The sequence below is a fragment of the Oncorhynchus kisutch genome, linkage group LG3 (assembly GCF_002021735.2).
Source record: "Oncorhynchus kisutch isolate 150728-3 linkage group LG3, Okis_V2, whole genome shotgun sequence".
Taxonomy (NCBI): domain Eukaryota; kingdom Metazoa; phylum Chordata; class Actinopteri; order Salmoniformes; family Salmonidae; genus Oncorhynchus; species Oncorhynchus kisutch.
Genome location: NC_034176.2, coordinates 54,837,527 through 54,860,683, shown reverse-complemented (window position 1 = coordinate 54,860,683; position 23,157 = coordinate 54,837,527). Strand labels below are relative to the sequence as shown.

Sequence of the window (23,157 nt, the reverse complement as noted above, 5' to 3'; positions counted from 1 at the left end):
TTTTCAACATGCATTCAACATCAAAAAGACTAAAAGCTTTGCTGCAAGGTTATTAAAGTAAAATAAAACTGAAAATAAAACTAAAACTAATCCTGAAAAAACTAAAAATAATTAACAATCCTGTTTGAAACTATACTAAAACTATTATTTTTTACTCCAAAACTAACTAAAAATAAATAAAAACAATGAATTATGTTCAGTTTTAGTGTTGCGGGGGACAAAAATCTAACGGGGTTTAATGGGGTTTTCAAGCGTCTCAATCTGGTGGGTCACATTGAGATTGGGCACGTTCATGCAGATTACTTTCGTCAAATTGGTGACCGCCTTTCAAAGTGTGTTGCATGATGGGGATACAAATTATCCAACTTGCACCTCATGTCGACTGCATGAACAAAACTAATTTAATCAAAGGTCATGAAGTTTTGACTCGATCCCTGTCAAGAGAGGAGCAGATATTTTTGTATATGACAGTAAAACATTCTTATGACTATAACATTTGTTGGCAATTTCATTCCTTGCACATTTCTCATAAAAAGTATATTTCAGTGCTCTGTTTGCTCAGGCAAATGTGTAGAATTGCTAAATGTGGACCCAATCAGAACTCCTGTACATACCCCTAGTGATGAAGGCAGCCAATGGCCTGCTTCTATCTAAGATGTAAACACAGCCTCACGTGAAAACTTGAGCTGTTATCTGATGGTGATGAAGACTGAAATAAGATAAATATCAATTTTTGAGTGCACTTGAAAAATACAGCATTCAATGTGAATTGTCTTGATCGTATCCAGAGGTAACTCTGTTGACCACATAGCCAATTTATTGAAAGCTAGACAATGTAATAGTTTATCTAGCCTAGCCAGCTACTGTGAATGTAAAATAGCCTGCTAAGGAAGCTAGTGTTTCATTAACGATCTCTGTCAGTGAATTAAATCGTTTTATTATGTTTTGACATGGTAATACAGTGCCTTCACACCCCTTGACTTTTTCCACATTGTGTTGTGTTACAGCCTGCATTTAAGATGGATTACATGTAGATGTTTTAATCACTGGCCTAAACACAATAACCCATCATGTCATAGTGTAATTATGTTTATCAAAATGTCTGGCCCTGCGGCCTTGTGAATGTTGACCTGTTTAAAAGGTCTTACTGACATCGGCTACGGAGAGCATGATCACACAGTCGTCCGGAACGGCTGATGCTCTTATGCATGCTTCAGTGTTGCTTGCCTCGGAAGCGAGCATAGAAGTAATTTAGCTCGTCTGGTAGGCTTGTGTCACTGAGCAGCTCGCGGCTGTGCTTCCCTTTGTAGTCCGTAATAGTTTGCAAGCCCTGCCACATGCGACGAGCGTCGGAGCCGGTGTAGTACAATTCAATCTTAGTCCTGTATTGTCGCTTTGCCTGTATGATAGTTTGTCAGAGGGCAAAGCGAGATTTCTTATTAGCGTCCTTATAGTAACTGTAAGGTCCATCAGTCAAGCAGTGAATTTCAAGCACAGATTCAACCACAAAGACCAGGGAGGCACTAAAGTAATACTGCAAAAAATGTGGCAAAGCAATTCACTTTTTGTCCTGAATACAAATTGTTGTGTATTGGGTTTGCCCCAAACATATTAAGGTGTACCACTCTCCATATTTTCAAGAATAGTGGTGGCTGCATCATGTTATGGGCATGCTTGTAATCATTAAGAACTGGGGAGTTTTTCAGGATAAAAAATTTATGTAAATGGTGCTAAGCACAGGCAAACTCCTAGAGAAAAACCTGGATCAGTCTGCTTTCCACCAGATACTGGGAGATGAATACACCTTTCAGCAGGACAATAACCTAAAACACAAGGTCAAATCTACACTGGAGTTGCTTACCAAGAAGACTGTGAGTCGCCGAGTTAGGTTTTGACTTAAATCTACTTGAACATCTATGGCAAGACCTGGAAATGGTTGTCTAGCAATGATTAACAACCAATTTGACAGAGAATCTTGAGAAGAATAATGGGAAAATGTCGCACAATCCAGCTGTGGAAAACACTTAGAAAGACTCATAGCCGTAATTGCTATCCACACTGACTGGTGAAGTAATTTACTGAGCTTAATGTAAAAAACTTCATTTCACAGATTAAAAAAGCAATAGAAAGGAACAATATAAACCGGTACTTTTCTTTAATTCAAACTGGTTCCAAACTTTATTTTGCTGGTTGGAACAGTGGAATGAAAAAATAAATAGTGTTTCTGTTCAGAACGAAACGATTGGATTCCAACCCCTGCTACTATGACTGAGTGAGGCATGTTTTCCATAATGTACGTTTCATGCATATACATTAGAACAAAGAATAAAATCACATTTAGGGATGTGGAGAGAAATAGCAAAGGTGCCTTATGCAGTATTTGAAGTGCCTAAATATAGTGTAACCTACCAATCAATGTTGAGAGAGAAGTGCCGTGGGGGGCACAATCTTACAATGTTGCTGTGCAGAAATTAAAGCTTTACCATCTACGACAAAAGGCTGAGCCTCTGATGGAGACCGTAGAACTGTCATCAACGCATGTTTCAGTATTCCTTCCCGCTTCTCTCTAGGAGCATTCATGTGCCAAGGCCCTATAGGTGTATCAAAAGGATCCCACCATGGTCACCAATGTAGCCAACCGATATAGAGAGAAGTGCCTTAGCCGAATGCAATCTTAAGATCATGTAGTCCAAAGATGAAAAAATGCCAAGGGGAGTGAATACTTTAGCAAGCCACTGTATTTCTAAACTCAGCAAAAAAAGAAACGTCCCTTTTTCAGGACCCTGTCTTTCAAAGATCATTCATAAAAATCCAAATAACTTCACAGATCTTCATTGTAAAGGCTTTAAATACTGTTTCCCATGTTTGTTCAATGAACCATAAACAATGAACATTGGTCGTTAAGACACTAACAGCTTACAGACGGTACGCAATTAAGGTCACAGTTATGAAAACATTTGAACATTGAACATGCTTAAATAGCTAAATATTGGCTAGATATTAGGCCATTCATTAGCATAATATTAGGGCTATAAGATAATTATTTACCTGTCAAAGTACAAGAGTTCAAGTTTATGAAATGGCAGATCTGTAGTGCATTATATCTGGGCTACAACATCACAATGCAACAAGGAATGTATTATTGTTATACTGTGAGTACACAATTATTGTAAATAAGCTGTAAACTGCAGTGATGTAGACTGATTTGAATAACCGTTCGAACGTTTTGTTTCATGTCAAAATAACTGGCCTAGGCTGATTATGCAACCATTTGGATCCGTTTCGGTCTATTCTTGGGGTCTATTCGACAGCTTAGAAGGTCCAGAAAGGTACATTAGCAGATCAGTCATCTTGTCAGGATGTATATAGGCCAGTGTTAAGATTGGCTTACAAAAAAAACAAATATGGGCTTCTCCAATCCAACTTCCAACTCGTTCTTAATGCTGTAGCCTATTTTACATTCAGCAAGCAAGCGTGCGTCTCTCGTCCAGTAGGCTAAAGAAAATAAGTACTCTCAGCAAAAAAAGAAAAGTACTCTCACTGTCAACTGTGTTTATTTTCAGCAAACGTAACGTGTAAATATTTCTATGAACATAAGATTCAACAACTGAGACATAAACTGAACAAGTTCCACAGACATGTGAATAACAGAAATGGAATAATGTATCCCTGCACAAAGGGGGGGTCAAAATCAAAAGTAACAGTCAGTACCTGGTGTGGCCACCAGCTCCATTAAGTACATCAGTGCATCTCCTTCTCGTGGACTGCGCCAGATTTTCCAGTTCTTGCTGTGAAATGTTACCCCACTCTTCCACCAAGGCACCTGCATGTTCCCGGACATTTCTGAGGGGAATGGCCCTAGCCCTCACCCTCCAATCCAAACAGGTCCCAGACGTGCTCAATAGGACTGAGATCTGGGCTCTTCGCTGGCCATGGCAGAACACTGATTCGCGTTTAGGAAATCTGGCACAGAACGAGCAGTATGGCTGGTGGCATTGTCATGCTGGAGGGTCATGTCTGGATGACCCTGCAGGAAGGGTACCACATGAGGGAGGAGGATGTCTTCCCTGTAATGCACAGTGTTGAGATTGCCTGCAATGACAACAAGCTCAGTCCGATGATCCACCTCTAAATCGATACCGGCTCCAGAGTACAGGCCTCGGTGTATTGCTCACTCCTTCGACGATAAACGCGAATCCGACCATCACCCCTGGTGACACAAAACCGCGAGTCGTCAGTGAAGAGCTCTTTGGGCCAGTCCTGTCTGGTACAGCGACGGTGGGTTTGTGCCCATAGGCGACGTTGTTGCCATTGATGTCTGGTGAGGACCTGCCTTACAACAGGCCTACAAGCCCTCAGTCCAGCCTCTCTCAGTCTATTGCGGACAAACTGAGCACTGATGGAGGGATTGTGCGTTCCTGGTGTAACTCGGGCAGTTGTTGTTGCCATCCTGTACCTGTTTCGCAGGTATGATGCTCGGATGTACCGATCCTGTGTAGATGTTGTTACACGTGGTCTGCCACTGCGAGGACAATCAGCTGTCTGTTCAGTCTCCCTGTAGCGCTGTCTTATGCGTATCACAGTACGGACATCGTAATTTATTGCCCTGGCCACATTTGCAGTCCTCATGCCTCCTTGCACCATGCCTAAGGCACGTTCACGCAGATGAGCAGGGACCCTGGGCATCTTTCTTTTGGTGTTTTTCAGAGTCAGTAGAAAGGCCTCTTTAGTGTCCTACGATTTCATAACTGAGACCTTAATTGCCTATCGTCTATAAGCTGTTAGTGTCTTAACGACCGTTCCACAGGTGCATGTTCATTAATTGTTTATGGTTCATTGAACAAGCATGGGAAACAGTGTTTAAACCCTTTATAATGAAGATCTGTGAAGTTATTTGGATTTGTATGAATTATATTTGAAAGACAGTGTCCTGAAAAAGTTTATAACTGGCATGTTCATGTGTCTCATACCATGATCAACTGACCATGACCTCACCACCTGGGTGGGCTTTACCAATCATAGCGCAGTTAGATATGGCAGTAAAACGCATCGAATTACAATTCAGTATGTTTACACATATTACCTCCCCCTTCTTTAAAAAAATGTTTTATACATATTCTAAGCATTTCTTTTGAATACATGGGCTGTCATTTGAACTCCAGGTATGTAACCATTTATACTGCACCAACTGAATCAACATAAGACTCAAACAATGATTCAGCATACTGTTACTTTTAGAACAAAGGATTCCCAGCAACTCAGCTTTCACTGTAGCAATGACATCTCCACATTTCAAACAAATACAATACTAAAGCACTTCAAATAAACTTTTCAATAACAAGTTTACAGTCTGGAACTCTTTTAGGGCAGCGATCTACCTACACCCTTTTACATTTCACAGGTCTAGGACAGCTCTGGGCTTGACCTCTCTTCTTGACCTTGTGCGATATGATGCTGAGCATGCTTCTGTGTCAGTGAACAGTTATTGTGGTGTTGCAGGTAAGTATGGTGGATGTTGTGCTATGTGTGTGTGTGTTTTTTTTAGTCCATCACATTCTCTTTCAGGGGAACGATTCATCTCATCAGTGTATTGTTCTTTTGTGTTCAGAAGGCGACGACGATTGAGTTTTTTTTATTTTTTATTTTTTACAGGGACAGTGCACATTAATCAACGTTTTAGTAAAAGTGTCGGTTTTAGCCAGCCGGCTAATTTTCAACCGCAGTCCCTGGGCAGGTAATTGTTTTTAATGACAATATAGACAATAGCAACATAGGACAAGCAAGACATAGCATACAGACAGAGCAACATAGGACAAGCAAGACGTAGCATACAACCAGAGCAACATAGAACAAAAAGCAGCAAGACAAAATTCATAACAGCAACAAAGTGTTTCCACACCTCACAGGTTACAGACAACAGACATGGAAAGCGGCAACACAAAGCTAGGGACCATGTTCACAAATCTGATTGACCTTTAGCCATGTCTTCAAGCATTTTGTGAAAGTGTGATATGTGGTGCAGTTCTGTGTGTCTGATGGCAGTGTAGTCCAGACATGGGAAGCTCTCACAGAGAAAACGGATTTACTAAAGGTGCATTTCCTTAAGGGAACTATACAGTCACCTCATGGCAGACCTTGTGGATCTGCTGCCATATGTTTGGGTTTTCTGTTTAACAAAAATACTGAGTGGAGAGGGGGCCAGGCCATTTAGGATCTGGAATACAAGACATGCATCGGTGTATTGCACAAGATATTCCCAACTCAGGAGCTCATGCTTTCTGAGGATGTAACAGTGATGATGGATATTGGGCTTCCTATCAAGCACTTTGAGAGCCTGTTTGTAGACAGATTGAATAGGTCTTAATGTTGTACACAAGCTTGGGCCCAACTAGTCAAGCAGTATGTTAAGTGCGGGAGTATCATAGACTTGAAGTACAGTTTTGCTACCTCTGTAGTCAAACAATTTTGTTTAAATCGGAAATTAGCTAGGTTGAATTTGGTTATTTGAATTACCTTTTTCACATGCTTTTTAAAAGAGAGGTTGGAATCAAGTATGATGCCAAGGTTCTTAAAATCAGATACCACCTGGAGCTTCTCCCCTGACACATAGACATCTGGCTGAGTAGCATCTGTTGCCCTCTTTGCGAAGAACATGCAAACTGTTTTTTTTGACATTGAGATGCAAACACGAGTCACTGAGCCACTTTCTAAACTGGACCATTACAGTAGTGAGTTCTTGTGCTTGTTGTTTGCTCTTTCCATGCACATATATCACTGTATGATCTGCATACATTTGAACTTCAGACCCAGTACAGACAGAAGGAAGATCATTAATGTACAGGCTGAACAGGAGGGGCCCCAGTATTGACCCTTGGGGCATGACCACATCCTAGCTAAGAGTGGGCGACAGCTCATTGCTCACTCTGACACACTGAGTTCTGCCTTCAAGGTATGATTTCATCCATCTCAAGGCATCAGGGGAAAAGTTTAACTTGGACACTTTTGTGATAAGAATCTCATGGTTAACAGTATCAAAAGCCTTCCTTAGGTCCAGAATTTAAAAAATAAATAAAACACAGCCCCAACAACGCCCCCTTTGTCAATCTCGGACTTCACATTTTCCAGAAGAAAGCAGTTGGCCGTTTCTGTGGAGTGTTTCGCTCTGAAGCCAAACTGCATAGAGTGTAATGTGAAGGGGCTGTTGTTGAGGTGGGCAATCAGTTGTTCTGCTACACACTTTTCAACAACCTTTGACACCACAGGTAGTATACTAATGGGCCTGTAGTTACTCACGTTAGCAGGGTCGCCTTATTTAAAGATGGCCGTTATTATTATAGCCGACTTCCATACCCTTGGAAACATCCCCGAGACCAATAGATGCGTTGGTGACCTTCGTTGAGTGACTCTTTGTAGTTTTTAAGAAAGGTAGAGTCCAGCCCAAACACATCTTTGGCTTTCGAGTTCTTTAGTGAGCTAATCACCTTGTTCACCTTTGACTCAGAAACCTCCCTTATGACGAAGACAGGTTGAGCATCATTTACTAGCACTGAGCCCAAGAAACCAGTGGAGGGGTTCTGTGTCAGTACCCTGAGTGTCAATAAAGTAGGAATTGAAGGCTATTGCTATTTCGACTGCATCCTGTGTTAGATTGTTATTCACCATGATTTCTAGTCTTTTTGCAGTGTTACTATGGTCTTTCCCTGTTAACTTTTTTAGATTCTCCCAGATCAATTTAGAATTTCCCTTTGCTTCACCAATTATGTTAATAAAAAAAGTTTGCCTTGGCCTGTCCGATTTCTTTCATCACCTTATTTCTCAACATGGCAAACCTACGTCTGTCATGTTTTCATTTGGATCTTAGGGCTATTTTTAGAGCATCATCTCGTTCTTTCATCAATTTCCAGATTTCTCCATTTAGCCAAGGAAGAGTGCTCTTTTGGCCAGGTTTGGAATTGATTTTCTTTAGGAAACCATTTATTGTAGTCTGGATAGAAAACTTGACTATCAGCTTCCACGTCTGTATAGGACAAGAGATCATTCCAGTTAATTCCCTTAATTGCGTTTTCAAAATAGCTTAATTCACTCTTAGGTATTCTTAGTTGATCCAGCTTTCTAACAGTAGACAGGTTAAACCTGCTCTTAGACAGCTTTCTGGCTATAAGTGTCAGATTATGATCAGATAGCCCAGTAACCATATTGAATGATTTAGTCACTCTCTCTGTTTTTTTACTGAACACCAAATCAATCTGTGTTTTAGAGCAACAAGTCACCCTGATTGGCCCTTTAACTAGCTGTGTAAGGTCAAAAGTATTAGTAATCCGTTTGAGGGTTTTCCTACAAAACTTGTCTTCATAATTCATGTTAAAATCTCCCATTAAGATTACCTCTTTCCCAAAGTCACATTCCCTAAGCATATTATTAAACTGATAAAAAACACACTTTTGGTGGAAGGTGGCCTGTACATTCCAATAAGGGTAAAAGACATTTGGGGAGACAGTGTAACATTCTAGTTCATTATCACATGACCACTCAATTTGTTTACATCGGATATGTTCTTTAATGTAAATCATCACACCCCCTCCTCTTCCTTCCATCCTGTCTCTCCTGAAAACTTTGTAGCCAGGCACAATCAAAGCAGCATATGGATTGCGGTGGTACACCGCTCCTTCAGCAGTGCGGACGTGATATGGCGCAGCGTATGTTGAGTTCCACATAATTTTAATGAATAAAGTGAAACTTGGCAAAGACAAAAAGAAATACCAACATAGAAAAAACTAACTAGAACCCCACATAGAATATATAAACTAGACTAAACCCCTAGGTATGCCCTGACCTACTCTACCATAGAAAATAAAGGCTGTCTTTGGTCAGGACGTGACACCAAGGAGGTACATGCTGGTGATTTGGACAATTTGGACTATTTTGTCCATTACATGTCCATTACATGAAATAAAAATTCATTTAAATTACAGGTTGTAATGCAACAAAATAGGATAAACGGCAAGGGTGTGAATACTTTTGCAAGAAACTGTATCTTGGCTTTCTTGGCTTAATGGATTTCGCCTTTGAGTTGTCTCGCTGAAAATGTCTTACTCTTTCAAATGACTGCTCGAGCCACAGAGCCCACACAATGTCTGCTATGTTAGGGATGCTGTGTTGCACGTGTAGCGCAAAATTTTGTGTGGAGTTACTACGTCATACCTACGTTATGTAGGTACAGTTGAAGTCGGAAGTTTACATACACCTTAGCCAAATACATTTAAACTCAGTTTTTCACAATTCCTGACATTTAATCTTAGTAAAAATTCCCTGTCAGTTAGGATCACCACTTTATTTTAAGAATGTGAAATAGCAGATTAATAGTAGAGAAGGATTTATTTCAGATTTATTTCTTCATCATCACATTCCCAGTGGGTCAGAAGTTTACATACACTCAGTATTTGGTAGCATTGCCTTTAAATTGTTTAACTTGAGTCAAACGTTTTTGGGTAGCTTCCCACAATAAGTTGGGTGAATTTTGGCCCATTCCTCCTGACAAAGCTGGTGTAACTGAGTCAGATTTGTAGGCCTCCTTGCTTGCACACGGTTTTTCAGTTCTGCCCAAAAATGTTCTATAGGATTGAGGTCAGGGCTTTGTGATGGCCACTCCAGTACCTTGACTTTGTTGTCCTTAAGCCATTTTGCCACAACTTTTGAAGTATGTCATTGTCCATTTGAAAGACCCATTTAACTTCCTGCTTTAACGTCCTGAATGATGTCTTGAGATGTTGCTTCAATATATCCACCTAATTTTCCTGCCATCTATTTTGTGAAGTGCACCAGTCCCTCCTGCCGCAAAGCACCCCCACAACATGGTGCTGCCACCCCTGTGCTTCACAGTTAGGGTGGTGTTCTTCGGCTTGCAAGCCTCCCCCTTTTTCCTCCAAACATTATGATGGTCATTTTGGGCAAACAGTTCTATTTTTGTTTCCTCAGACCAGGACATTTCTCCAAAAAGTACGATCTTTGTCCCCATGTACAGTTGCAAACCGTAGTCTGGCTTTTTTAATGGTGGTTTTGGAGCAGTGGCTTCTTCCTTGCTGAGCAGACTTTCAGGTTATGTCGATTTCGGACTCCTTTTACTGTATATTTAGTTACTTTTGTACCCGTTTCCTCCAGCATCTTCACAAGGTCCTTTGCCGTTATTCTGGGATTGATTTGGACTTTTCGCACCAAAGTACGTTCATCTCTAGGAGACAGAATGCGTCTCCCTCCTCAGCAGTATGATGGCTGCGTGGTCCCATGGTGTTTATGCTTGTGTACTATTGTTTGTACAGATAAACGAGGCACCTTCAGGCGCTTGGAAATTGCTCCCAAGGATGAACCAAACCTGTGGAGTTCTACAATTTTTTGCTGAGGTCTTGGCTGATTTCTTTTGATTTTCCCATGATGTCAAGCAAAGAGGCACTGAGTTTGAAGGTAGGCCTTGAAATACATCTACAGGTACACCTCCAATTGACTTAAATGATGTCAATTAGCCTATCAGAAGCTTCTAAAGCCATGACATAATTTTCTGGAATTTTCCAAGCTGTTTAAAGGCACAGTCAACTTAGTGTATGTAAACTTCTGACCCACTGGAATTGTGATACAGTGAATTATAACTGAAATAATCTGTCTGAAAACATTTGTTGGAAAAATTACTTGTGTCACGCACAAAGTAGATGTCCTAACCGACTTGCCAAAACTATAGATTGTTAACAAGAAATGTGTGGAGTGGTTGAAAAACGAGTTTTAATGACTCCAACCCAAGTGTATGTAAACTTCCAACTTCAACTGTATGCAGGGTAGCTTTGACATCGGTTTTTAACATTGGCGTTAAACTAGACATCGGGCCGATACCAATGTTGCCATTTTTAGCTATTATCTTCCGATTCCGATATGTTCACCAATATATCAAATCAAATTTTATTTGTCACATACATGGTTAGCAGATGTTAGTGCGAGTGTAGCGAAATGCTTGTGCTTCTAGTTCCGACAATGCAGTAATAACCAACAAGTAATCTAGCTAACAATTCCAAAACTACTACCTTATAGACACAAGTGTAAGGGGATAAAGAATATGTACATAAAGATATATGAATGAGTGATGGTACAGAGCGGCATAGGCAAGATGCAGTAGATGGTATTGAGTGCAGTATATACATATGAGATGAGTATGTAAACAAAGTGGCATAGTTAAAGTGGCTAGTGATACATGTATTACATAAGGATGCAGTAGATGATATAGAGTACAGTATATACATATACATATACATATGAGATGAATAATGTAGGGAACATTATATTAGGTAGCATTGTTTAAAGTGGCTAGTGATATATTTTACATAATTTCCCATCAATTCCCATTATTAAAGTGGCTGGAGTTGAGTCAGTGTGTTGGCGGCAGCCACTCAATGTTAGTGGTGGCTGTTTAACAGTCTGATGGCCTTGAGATAGAAGCTGTTTTTCAGTCTCTCGGTCCCAGCTTTGTTGCACCTGTACTGACCTCGCCTTCTGGATGATAGCAGGGTGAACAGGCAGTGGCTCGGGTGGTTGCTGTCCTTGATGATCTTTATGGCCTTCCTGTGACATCGGGTGGTGTAGGTGTCCTGGAGGGCAGGTAGTTTTCCCCCGGTGATGCGTTGTGCAGACCTCACTACCCTCTGGAGAGCCTTACGGTTGTGGGCGGAGCAGTTGCCGTACCAGGCGGTGATACAGCCCGACAGGAGTTTGTGAGTGCTTTTGGTGATAAGCCAAATTTCTTCAGCCTCCTGAGGTTGAAGAGGCGCTGCTGCGCCTTCTTCACGATGCTGTCTGTGTGGGTGGACCAATTCAGTTTGTCTGTGATGTGTACACCGAGGAACTTAAAACTTACTACCCTCTCCACTACTGTTCCATCGATGTGGATAGGGGGGTGTTCCCTCTGCGGTTTCCTGAAGTCCACAATCATCTCCTTAGTTTTGTTGACGTTGAGTGTGAGGTTATTTTCCTGACACCACACTCCGAGGGCCCTCACCTCCTCCCTGTAGGCAGTCTCGTCGTTGTTGGTAATCAAGCCTACCACTGTTGTGTCGTCCGCAAACTTGATGATTGAGTTGGAGGCGTGCGTGGCCACGCAGTCGTGGGTGAACAAGGAGTACAGGAGAGGGCTCAGAACGCACCCTTGTGGGGCCCCAGTGTTGAGGATCAGCGGGGTGGAGATGACGAGCTTGGAGGGCACTATGGTGTTAAATGCCGAGCTGTAGTCGATGAACAGCATTCTCACATAGGTATTCCTCTTGTCCAGATGGGTTAGGGCAGTGTGCAGTGTGGTTGAGATTGCATCGTCTGTGGACCTATTTGGGCGGTAAGCAAATTGGAGTGGGTCTAGGGTGTCAGGTAGGGTGGAGGTGATATGGTCCTTGACTAGTCTCTCAAAGCACTTCATGATGACGGAAGTGAGTGCTACGGGGCGGTAGTCGTTTAGCTCAGTTAGCTTTCTTGGGAACAGGAACAATGGTGGCCCTCTTGAAGCATGTGGGAACAACAGACTGGGATAGGGATTGATTGAATATGTCCGTAAACACACCAGCCAGCTGGTCTGCGCATGCTCTGAGGGCGCGGCTGGGGATGCCGTCTGGGCCTGCAGCCTTGCGAGGGTTGACACGTTGAAATGTTTTCCTCACGTCGGCTGCAGTGAAGGAGAGTCCGCATGTTTTAGTTGCGGGCAGTGTATTGTCCTCAAAGCGGGCAAAAAAGTTATTTAGTCTGCCTGGGAGCAAGACATCCTGGTCCGTGACGGTGCTGGTTCTCTTTTTGTAATCCGTGATTGACTGTAGACCCTGCCACATACCTCTTGTGTGCATCTCGTGTGCATCCCTAATATAGACAGGTCGATGAACAGCATTCTCACATAGGTATTCCTCTTCCTCAACGTTAAACAGTTTGCATATATGACAATTGTGTTTGACATATTTGCCTTTCCAAATCATGTCCAATCAATTGAATTTACCACAGGTGGACTCCAATCAAGTTGTAGATACATCTTATGGAAGATCAATGGAAACAGGATGCACCTGAGCTCAATTTCGAGTCTCATAGCGAACAGTTGAATAATTATGTAAATAAGGTATTTCTATTTTTAATACAGTTGCAAAAATTTAGAAAAACGCTTTGTCATTATGGGCTATTGTGTGTAGATTGATGAGGGAAAAACAATTAACAAAATGTGGAAAAAGTCAAGGGTTCTGAATACTTTCCGAATGCACTCTAACAGCATTCATGAGCTCTGTAAATTTTGTTCTGTGAATATTGATTCCTTTCTTTGCAATAACTACAACAATACATCCCAGGTGATCTTCAGTTGCAAAGTTGGTTATTCCCTCTTGCAAATGTAGTGCCTGTGTCAAAAAATGCTCTTGCATTAGAAAATGGAGCAGCATTTCTCGTGTTACTCCGTTTGTGCATGACAAATAAGATATGTGAGCCCACCACACCTTTCTGATTTGCAATACCTAGATTAAGCTTATCTGTCATCTCCTGGGATGGTCTGAATCCATTCCATTATACCCAATTCTCTTTCAGTCTTTGCATTATTTTTACCCATATTCTGCCCATTTACCTGGCATTCTGACAATAGAATCGTGTCTAGACAGTAAGTTAGCATATCAAATCAGTTCCTCTGTCCTCACAGCTGAATTTAAACAATATCTGTTGACGACTTTCCAAATTCTATATAATCCATCATTGATGATATATGATTGATAAAGTATGGTTACATTTAATTTGCTCTGTTGAACCTACAGTTTGGAATGACTTCGATAGCAACAGTGAACTTATTAAATGGAGATTTCAACAATAATTCTCACAATAGCACATTGGTTATAGTCAGTGAGAAATATCAAACCTAAGCAAGGCTGGGGTTGGTTAAAAACATCGATGGGAGACCGAAGGAGCAAAAGAAAAACTTTGAGTCAAAATGCAAGCAGAGATCCACCGTTCAGATTTCTTAAAAACGTGACTTCAAAAAATGTAAGCCTATGCAACATTAACCAATTAAAACCGTTCTGTAGCAGTAGGCCCAATACATTATCACTACATATTCTCTATGCTTGAATTTGCCTGCCAATGTTGTTATTCTCGGGCCATTTTGAAATTATACATATTTTTCAATGGGATATAATCACACTGATAATAGTTCATTTGTTTCATTACTTGTGAGACACAGCTAAGTGAGCATAATACATTTTTTTAAAGGGACAGTCTTCCAGCTGATGGCGAAACTCAAGTTGCACTGCATTATTTATGCCTCATGCACCAATTCATGTTACTCCTATGGCCAGAGAAAGTGAAACATTCCTTGATATTAAAAAAGACACAAGCCGCTAATAAACAACGCAAGCTTATCGGAACACTTTGCTAACACTCAGTCATTGCCACTGCAGTGCTGGTTTTAGCGTGTGGAAGAACACGCATTTTACAGCTTATAAAAGGTATTGAACAAAGTGTTGACAGTGCTGAATAACAACTTAAAAATGAACTTACACGTAAAACAGCCGCTCTCTCTAGTCATGGTTTCAAAAGTTTAGAAATGATACAGCATCAACGTTTTTGAGGCTTCTTTTTGCAGTCTATGGCTCAAGAAAGCTCATGTCTGCACAGTTATCTGATTGGCCAGCAGCAGGCCTATAGGTGCACTTGATTTGCTCTCTGGGCCTGCCGGTTGGCAGAGTACTTCTTTCAGACACATGAAATGGTTCAAATTGGGAACACTTTGCCTACCAGTGACCGTACGTACATATCCCAGCCAGAAGCCATGAATTACAGGACACATCCGCATCAAACTAAAGGCTAAAGCTGCTGCTTTTTCAAGGAGCAGGACACTAATCCAGACGCTTATAAGAAATCCCGCTATGCCCTCAGATGAACCATCAAACAAGCAAAGCGTCAATACAAGATTAAGATTGAATCCTTACTACTCCGGCTCCGACGCTCGTCAGATGTGGCAGGGCTTGAAAACTATTACAGACTCCAAAAGGAAACCCAGCCGCTAGCTGCCCAGTGACGCAAGCTTACCAGACGATCTAATCGCTTCGAGGCAAACACTGAAGCATGCATGAGAACACCAGCTGTTCTGGACGACTGTGTGATAACGCTCTCGGTAGCGGATGTGAGCAAGACCTTTAAACAGGTCAACATTCACAAAGCTGTGGGGCCAGACGGATTACCAGGACGTGTACTCAAAGCATGCGCGGACCAACTGGCAAGTGTCTTCACTGACCTTTTCAACCTGTCCCTGACCGAGTCTGTAATACCTACATGTTTCAAGAAGACCAGCATAGTACCTGTGCCCAAGGAAGCGAAGGAAACCTGCCTAAATGATTACCACCCCGTAGCTACATCTGTAGTAGAGGTAGACTGATTAATCGGAAAGGCCAATTAATTAGGGCCGATGTCAAGTTTTCATAACAATCGGAAATCTGTATTTTTGGACACTGATTTGGCCGATTAGATTTTTTATACCTTTATTTAACTAGGCACATCAGTTAAGAACTTATTTTCAATGACGGTGTAAAGGGTGTCGTCGTCGGATGAGGAATAATCGGACCAAAGCGCAGCGTGGTAAGTGTTCATGCTTTTTATTAAACTGAACACTATAATAAAATAACAAAAGAGAATTAACAAAACCGAAACAGTCCTGTCAGGTGCAGAAAACACTAAACAGAAAATAACTACCCACAAAAACCATGTGGGAAAAAGCTACCTAAGTATGGTTCCAAATCAGAGACAACAATAGACAGCTGTCCTTAATTGAGAACCATACAAAGAAATACAAAAACATAGAAAAAGAACATAGAATGCCCAGCCAAATCACACTCTGACCAAACCAAAATAGAGACATAAAAAGGACAGGGCGTGACAGACAGCCTAGGAATGGTGGGTTAACTGCCTTGTTCAGGAGCAGAACGACATTTTTACCTTGTCAGCTCGGGGATTTGTTTTTGCAACATTCCGGTTACTAGTCCAACACTAACCACCTGCCTTACATTGCACTCCACAAGGAGCCTGCGTGGCAGGCTGACTACCTGTTACGCGAGGGCAGCAAGAAGCCAAGGTAAGTTGCTAGCTAGCATTAAAAAAAAAATTCAACAATCAATCTTCACATTATCGGGGCCTCACGGGTGGCGCAGTTGTTAAGGGCGCTGTACTGCACCCTTAACCACTGTGCCACCCGGGAGGCCCCGATAATGTGAAGATTGATTGTTTTTTTTAAAGAGACTCTGGGTTCGCGCCCAGGCTGTCGTAACCGGCCGCGACCGGGAGGTCCGTGGGGCGATGCACAATTGGCCTAGCATCGTCCGGTTAGGGAGGGTTTGGCCGGTAGGGATATCCTTGTCTCATCACGCACCAGCGACTCCTGTGGCAGGTCGGGCGCAGTGCACGCTAACCAAGGTTGCCAGGTGCACGGGGTTTCCTCCGACACATTAGTGCGGCTGGCTTCCGGGTTGGATGCGCGCTGTGTTAAGAAGCAGTGCGGCTTGGTTGGGTTGTGTATCGGAGGACGCATAACTTTTAACCTTCGTCTCTAGTGATGAGAAAAGATAGTAGCTACTAACAATTGGATACCACGAAATTGGGGAGAAAAAGGGATAAAATTAAAAATTTGGAATACAATTTTTTTTATTCACATTATCACTGGGTTAATGACACATGGTTGATGATATTACTAGTTTATCTAGGGTGTCCTGCGTTGCCTATAATCGTTGGGGTGCCTGTTAATTTCTCATCGAATCACAGCCTACTTCACCAAACGGGTGATGATTTAGCACTGTTGTTGCACCTAACCATAAACATCAATGCCTTTCTTTAAAATCAATACATAAGTATATATTTCTAAACCTGCATATTTAGTTAATATTGCCTGCTAACGTGAATTTCTTATAATTTGGGAAATTGTGTCACTTCGCTTGCGTTCCGTGCAAGCAATCATCTCCTTTGTTTTGTTGACGTTGAGTGTGAGGTTATTTTCCTGACACCACACTCCGAGGGCCCTCACCTACTCCCTGTAGGCAGTCTCATCGTTGTTTATAATCAGGCCTACCACTGTTGTGTCGTCTGCAAACTTGATGATTGAGTTGGAGGCGTGCATGACCACGCAGTCGTGGGTGAACAGGGAGTACGAGAGGGCTCAGAACGCACCCTTGTGGGGATCAGCGGGGTGGAGATGTTACCTACACTCACCACCTGGAGGCGGCCCGTCAGGAAGTCCAGTACCCAGTTGCACAGGGCGGGTGAGCTTGATGACAAGTTTGGAGGGTACTATGGTGTTAAATTCTGAGCTGTAGTCGATGAACAGCATTCTCACATAGGTATTCCTCTCGTCCAGATGGGTTAGGGCAGTGTGCAGTGTGGTTGCGATTGCGTCGTCTGTGGACCTATTGTGGTGGTAAGCAAATTGGAGTGGGTCTAGGGTGTCAGGTAGGGTGGAGGTGATATGGTCCTTGACTAGTCTCTCAAAGCACTTCATGATGACGGAAGTGAGTGCTACGGGGAGGTAGTCGTTTAGCTCAGTTACCTTAGCTTTCTTGGGAACAGGAACAATGGTGGCCCTCTTGAAGCATGTGGGAACAGCAGCCTGGGATAAGGATTGATTGAATATGTCCATAAACACACCAGCCAGCTGGTCTGCGCATGCTCTGAGGGCGCGGCTGGGAATGCCGTCTGGGCCTGCAGCCTTGCGAGGGTTAACATGTTTAAATGTGTTACTCACGTCGGCCGCAGTGAAGGAGAGTCCGCAGGTTTTGGTAGCGGCCCGTGTCAGTGGCACTGTATTGTCCTCAAAGCGAGCAAAGTTGTTTAGTCTGTCTGGGGGCAAGACATCCTGGTCTGCGACGGGGCTGGTTTTCTTTTTGTAATCAGTGATTGACTGTAGACCCTGCCATATACCTTGTGTATGAGCCGTTGAATTGCGACTCTACTTTGTCTCTATACTGACGCTTAGCTTGTTTGATTGCCTTGTGGAGGGAATAGCTACACTGTTTGTATTCGGTCATGTTTCCGGTCACCTTGCCCTGATTAAAAGCAGTGGTTTGTACTTTCAGTTTCGCACAAATGCTGCCATCAATCCACGGTTTCTGGTTTGGGAATGTTTTAATAGTTGCTGTGGGTACGACATCGCCGAAGCACTTGCTAATAAACTCGCTCACCAAATCAGCGTATTTATCAATGTTGTTGTTTGACGCAATGCGGAAACATATCCCAATCCACGTGATCGAAGCAATCTTGAAGCGTGGAATCAGATTGGTCGGACCAGCGTTGAACAGACCTGAGCGTGGGAGCTTCCTGTTTTAGTTTCTGTCTATAGGCTGGAAGCAACAAAATTGAGTCGTGGTCAGCTTTTCCGAAAGGAGGGCGGGGGAGGGCCTTATATGCGTCGCGGAAGTTAGAATAACAATGGTTCAGGGTTTTACCAGCCCTGGTTGCACAATCGATATGCTGATAGAATTTAGAGAGTCTTGTTTTCAGATTAGCCTTGTTAAAATCCCCAGCTACAATGAATACAGCCTCAGGATGTGGTTTCCAGTTTACATAGAGTCAAATAAAGTTTGTTCAGGGCCATCGAGGTGTCTGCTTGGGGGTGAATATATGCGGCTGTGATTATAATCGAAGAGAATTCTCTTGGTAGATAATGCAGTCGACATTTGATTGTGAGGAATTCTATGTCAGGTGAACAGAAGGACTTGAGTACCTGTATGTTGTTATGATCACACCACGTCTCTTTAATCATAAGACATACCCCCCCCCCCCCCCCCCCGCCCCTCTTCTTACCAGAAAGATGCTTGTTTATGTCGGCGCGATTCGTGAAGAAACCAGTTGGCTGTACCGACTCCGATAGCATGTCTCGGGTGAGCCATGTTTCAGTGAAGCAAAGAACGTTACAGTCTCTGATGTCTCTCTGGAATGCTAACCTTGCTCAGATTTCATCAACCTTGTTGTCAAGAGACTGGACATTGGCGAGTAGTATGCTAGGGAGTGGTGCGCGATGTGCCCATCTCCGGAGCCTGATCAGAAGACCCGCTTCGTCTGCCCCTTTTTATGTTGTGGGGGTGCTTTGCTGCAGGAGGGACTGGTGCACTTCACAAAATGGATGGAATCAATGGGAAGCAGAATTTTGTGGATATATTGAAGCAACATCTCAAGACATCAATCAGGAAGTATAAACTTGGTCTGGTGGGAATGGACCTAGCCCTCACCCTCCGATCCAACTGGTCCCAGAACAATTTAAAGGCAATGCTACCAAATACTAATTGAGTGTATATCAACTTCTGACCCACTGGGAATGTGATGAAAGAAAGAAATGCTGAAATAAATCACTACTATTACTCTACCATTTCACACTCTTAAAATAAAGTGGTGATCCTAACTGACCTAAGACAGGGAATTTTTACTATGATTAAATGTCAGGAATTGTGAAAAACTGAGTTTAAATGTATTTGGCTAAGGTGTATGTAAATGTCCGACTTCAACTGTATATGCCTTAATTACCTCAGACCCCTGCACATCAACTCGATACTGGTACCCCTTGTACATAGGCAAGTTATCGTCACTCATTGTGTATTTATTATTATGTGTTTTTACTTTTCTATTATTTCTCTATTTTCTCTCTCTGCATTTTTGGGAAGAGCCTGTATGTAAGCATTTTACTGGTAATCTCCACCTGTTGTTTACGAAGCATGTGACAAATCAAATTTAATGACAACAACACCAAGCAGCCATTGCAAATGTGCCCATGAGTTGACCAGTCAATTTGCCAGAGTTAGAGGTTCCAAGCCTGTTTTATTCATTCTGGTTTCTATGCCTATGAGATACCGGAATGAATACACCTGTGAAGTGGAGAATGGTGCTGTTCCAGGTGGTCTACATAGCAGTCACAATGCATGCAGTCAACAATTATTGCATGACATGTTACTGATGGCGTTCCACAACATCACACTGCCATCATTCGGCTAGCTAAAGTTAGTTGCAAAGTTAGGCTGAAAGGTTTTGCCACCAGCTCCTCCTTGGTTGGTTTTTCAATCGGGGCGATGTTGGGAGGTAGGTCTGGTGTGTCAACTTTGAAGTCTGGGTCTTTGTATATGATCCGTTTATCTTCCCGGCGCTTGACAGCCTGTTGGACCAATCAGGTTCTAAAGTTGAATGCCTTCTGTTCAGACACTCTTCTCTATCCAGTCCTTGGCGTTATGTTATCCTATCCTATTGCCTATCCTGTCAATCTTCCTTTGGTAGCAGAATGACGAGGAGGGCATTTTCTGAGCTAAACTGACCAAAATACACCTCCAACAACACATAAAACCACACATAATTTTGCCCTAAAACAATGACAATGTCCCTCAACCAGTGGCAAATTGACTTTTTAGGTGAGCACTGATGCTGCCCTGTGATAAGCAGCGCCCAATTTGTCAAAGGCAGGGGTGCAAAATACTTAGCATGTCCATTCCTAGCGCACCTCCAGGGTGCTGTTGGAGAGATTAATCGCTGCGGCGCTCCACCAACGTTCCGCCCAAATAATATACCTAAACTTCCCTTTTTCAGGACCCTGTCTTTCAAAGATGATTTGTAAAAATCCAAATGGCTTCACAGATCTTCATTGTAAAGGGTTTAACCTCTGTTTCCCATGCTTATTCAATGAACCATAAACAATTAATGAATGTGTACCTGTGGAACGGTAGTTAAGACACTAACAGATTAGTAGGCAATTAAGGTCACAGTTATGAAAATGTAGGACACTAAAGAGGCCTTTCTATTGACTATAAAAAACACCAAAAGAAAGATGCCCAGGGTCCCTGCTCATCTGTGTGAACGTGCCTGCAAGGAGGCATGAGGACTTCAGATGTGGCCAGGGCAATAAATTGCAATGTCCGTACTGTGAGACCCCCAAGACAGTGCTACAGGACAGACAGCTGCAGTGGCAGACCACATGTAACAACACCTGCACAGGATCGGTACACCCGAAAGTCACACCTGCGGGACAGGTACAGGATGGCAACAACAACTGCCCGAGTTACACCAGGAACGCACAATCCCTCCATCAGTGCTCAGACTTGTCTGCAATAGGCTGAGAGAGGCTGGACTGAGGGCTTGTAGGCCTATTGTAAGGCAGGTCCTCACCAGACATCAACGGCAACAACGTCGTCTATGGGCACAAACCCACCATCGCTGGACCAGAAAGAACTGTCAAAAATTGCTCTTCACTGACGAGTCGCGGTTATGTCTCACCACGGGTGATGGTCGGATTCCCGTTTATTGACAAAGGAATGAGCGTTACACCGAGGCCTGTACTCTGGAGCGGGATCGATTTGGAGGTGGAGGGTCCGTCATGGTCTGGGGCATGTGTCACAGCATCATCGGACTGAGCTTGTTGTCATTACAGGTAATCTCAACGCTGTGCGTTACAGGGAAGACATCCTCCTCCATCATGTGGTACTCTTCCTGCAGGCTCATCCTGACATGACCCTCCAGCATGACAATGCCACCAGCCATACTGCTCGTTCTGTGCCAGATTTCCTGCAAGACAGGAATGTCAGTGTTCTGCCATGGCCAGCGAAGGGCCCGGATCTCAATCCCATTGAGCACATCTGGGACCTGTTGGATTGGAGGGTGAGGGCTAGGGCCATTCCCCCCAGAAATGTCTGGGAACTTGCAGGTGCCTTGGTGGAAGAGTGGGGTAACAACTTACAGCAAGAACTGGCAAATCTGGTGCAATCCATGAGGAGGAGATGCACTGCAGCACTTAATGCAGCTGGTGGCCACACCAGATACTGACTGTTACTTTTGATTCCCTTTATTCAGGGACACATTATTCCATTTGTTAGTCACGTCTGTGGAACTTGTTAAGTTTGTCTGTTGTTGAATCTTATGTTCATACAAATATTTACACATGTTAAGTTTGCTGAAAATAAACGCAGTTGACAGTGAGAGGACATTCAATTTTTTTAAATAATAAACCATGTAGCAGATATAAGATAGGGGAGTTTCCTGTAGTTTCTGATTAGTTACAGGAATCCGGACTAAAAATAGACAAATGTAAAGGTCTGTTTAACAAAATGGTCGGCCTACCACATGGATAGGCATCTGTAAAGGCTCCTCAGAGGAGGAAGGGGAGGACCATTTTCTTCAGTGAATTTCAGAAAATAAAATGGGCCTAGGCCTATACAACATAAAATATTACAGGCTGATTAGCTGTATTGATGATGGCACAATAGGTTTACATTTAGGTAATTTAGCAGACGTTCTTATGCAGGGCAACTAACAGGAGCAGATAAAATTAAGTGCACATTCCTGTCATTTAGCTCCAGACTTTTAAACGGGCAACTATTTCCAATTGAAGAGCTCTGCCTGTATCATCTTATTAGAAGCATAAATATCTTAACGCTGTCTGAAGAGGTAAAAAGCATGTATTGTCCATGACACCCCCCCCCCCTCTCCCACACACAGACACAGCTGCTAATCACAAATACATTGACCCCTTTCTGGCAGCAGGTTATAGCTGTTTTTTTTTAAAGGGTCCTGGAGGTCACTGGCTCCCAGGAAGGAGTGGGCCTTGGCAGTGATTGCTTTCCAATGTACAAGACCTCATTTTATTACAAAAAAGAGGACAGGCGCGTTCAATTGGTCAAAGGGGACCATAGAATCAGGATGCTATAGAGACCCCAATTCCCAGAGCATGCAGAGAAAAGGATAAAGGAAGGTCATGAAGGGCGAGTATAGATAGAATGCCAAAGAAGAGATAGACATCTGTGAATTTCAAGCTTAACGGTCACGTTTGACAAGCTGTGCAGGCGTCAAAAGAGTGGTGAGGGGACGGATGCTATCGCCGTGAGACAGACACAATCAAACAGACACAGTCAAGAGCCCACAAGTGTAAAAAGAGTAAGAGATAACCACTTTTGCAAAAGAGTAAGATAGATGTGATAATGAATTAGAGTGCAAATATTTCAATAAAGTGATACCCGCGATACAAACAGGTTTGCGCATGCATAGGCTGAACACAAACAGGCAGAAATATACCCACATAGAAATACAGAAACTGAACTTAATGAAGCACACCCACACGATCACTCATACAACACCCAGACAGACAGAGACAAAGACAGACCTCAC

The 23,157-nt window shown here is 42.8% G+C and overlaps 1 protein-coding gene across 2 annotated transcripts in view; it reads right to left on the bottom strand.

The window, feature by feature from the left end:
* The window catches only part of LOC109884966 (tetraspanin-4), a 115,740-nt gene that overhangs the window by 74,365 nt on the left and 18,218 nt on the right, over window positions 1–23,157 (bottom strand). The window lies entirely within an intron of this gene.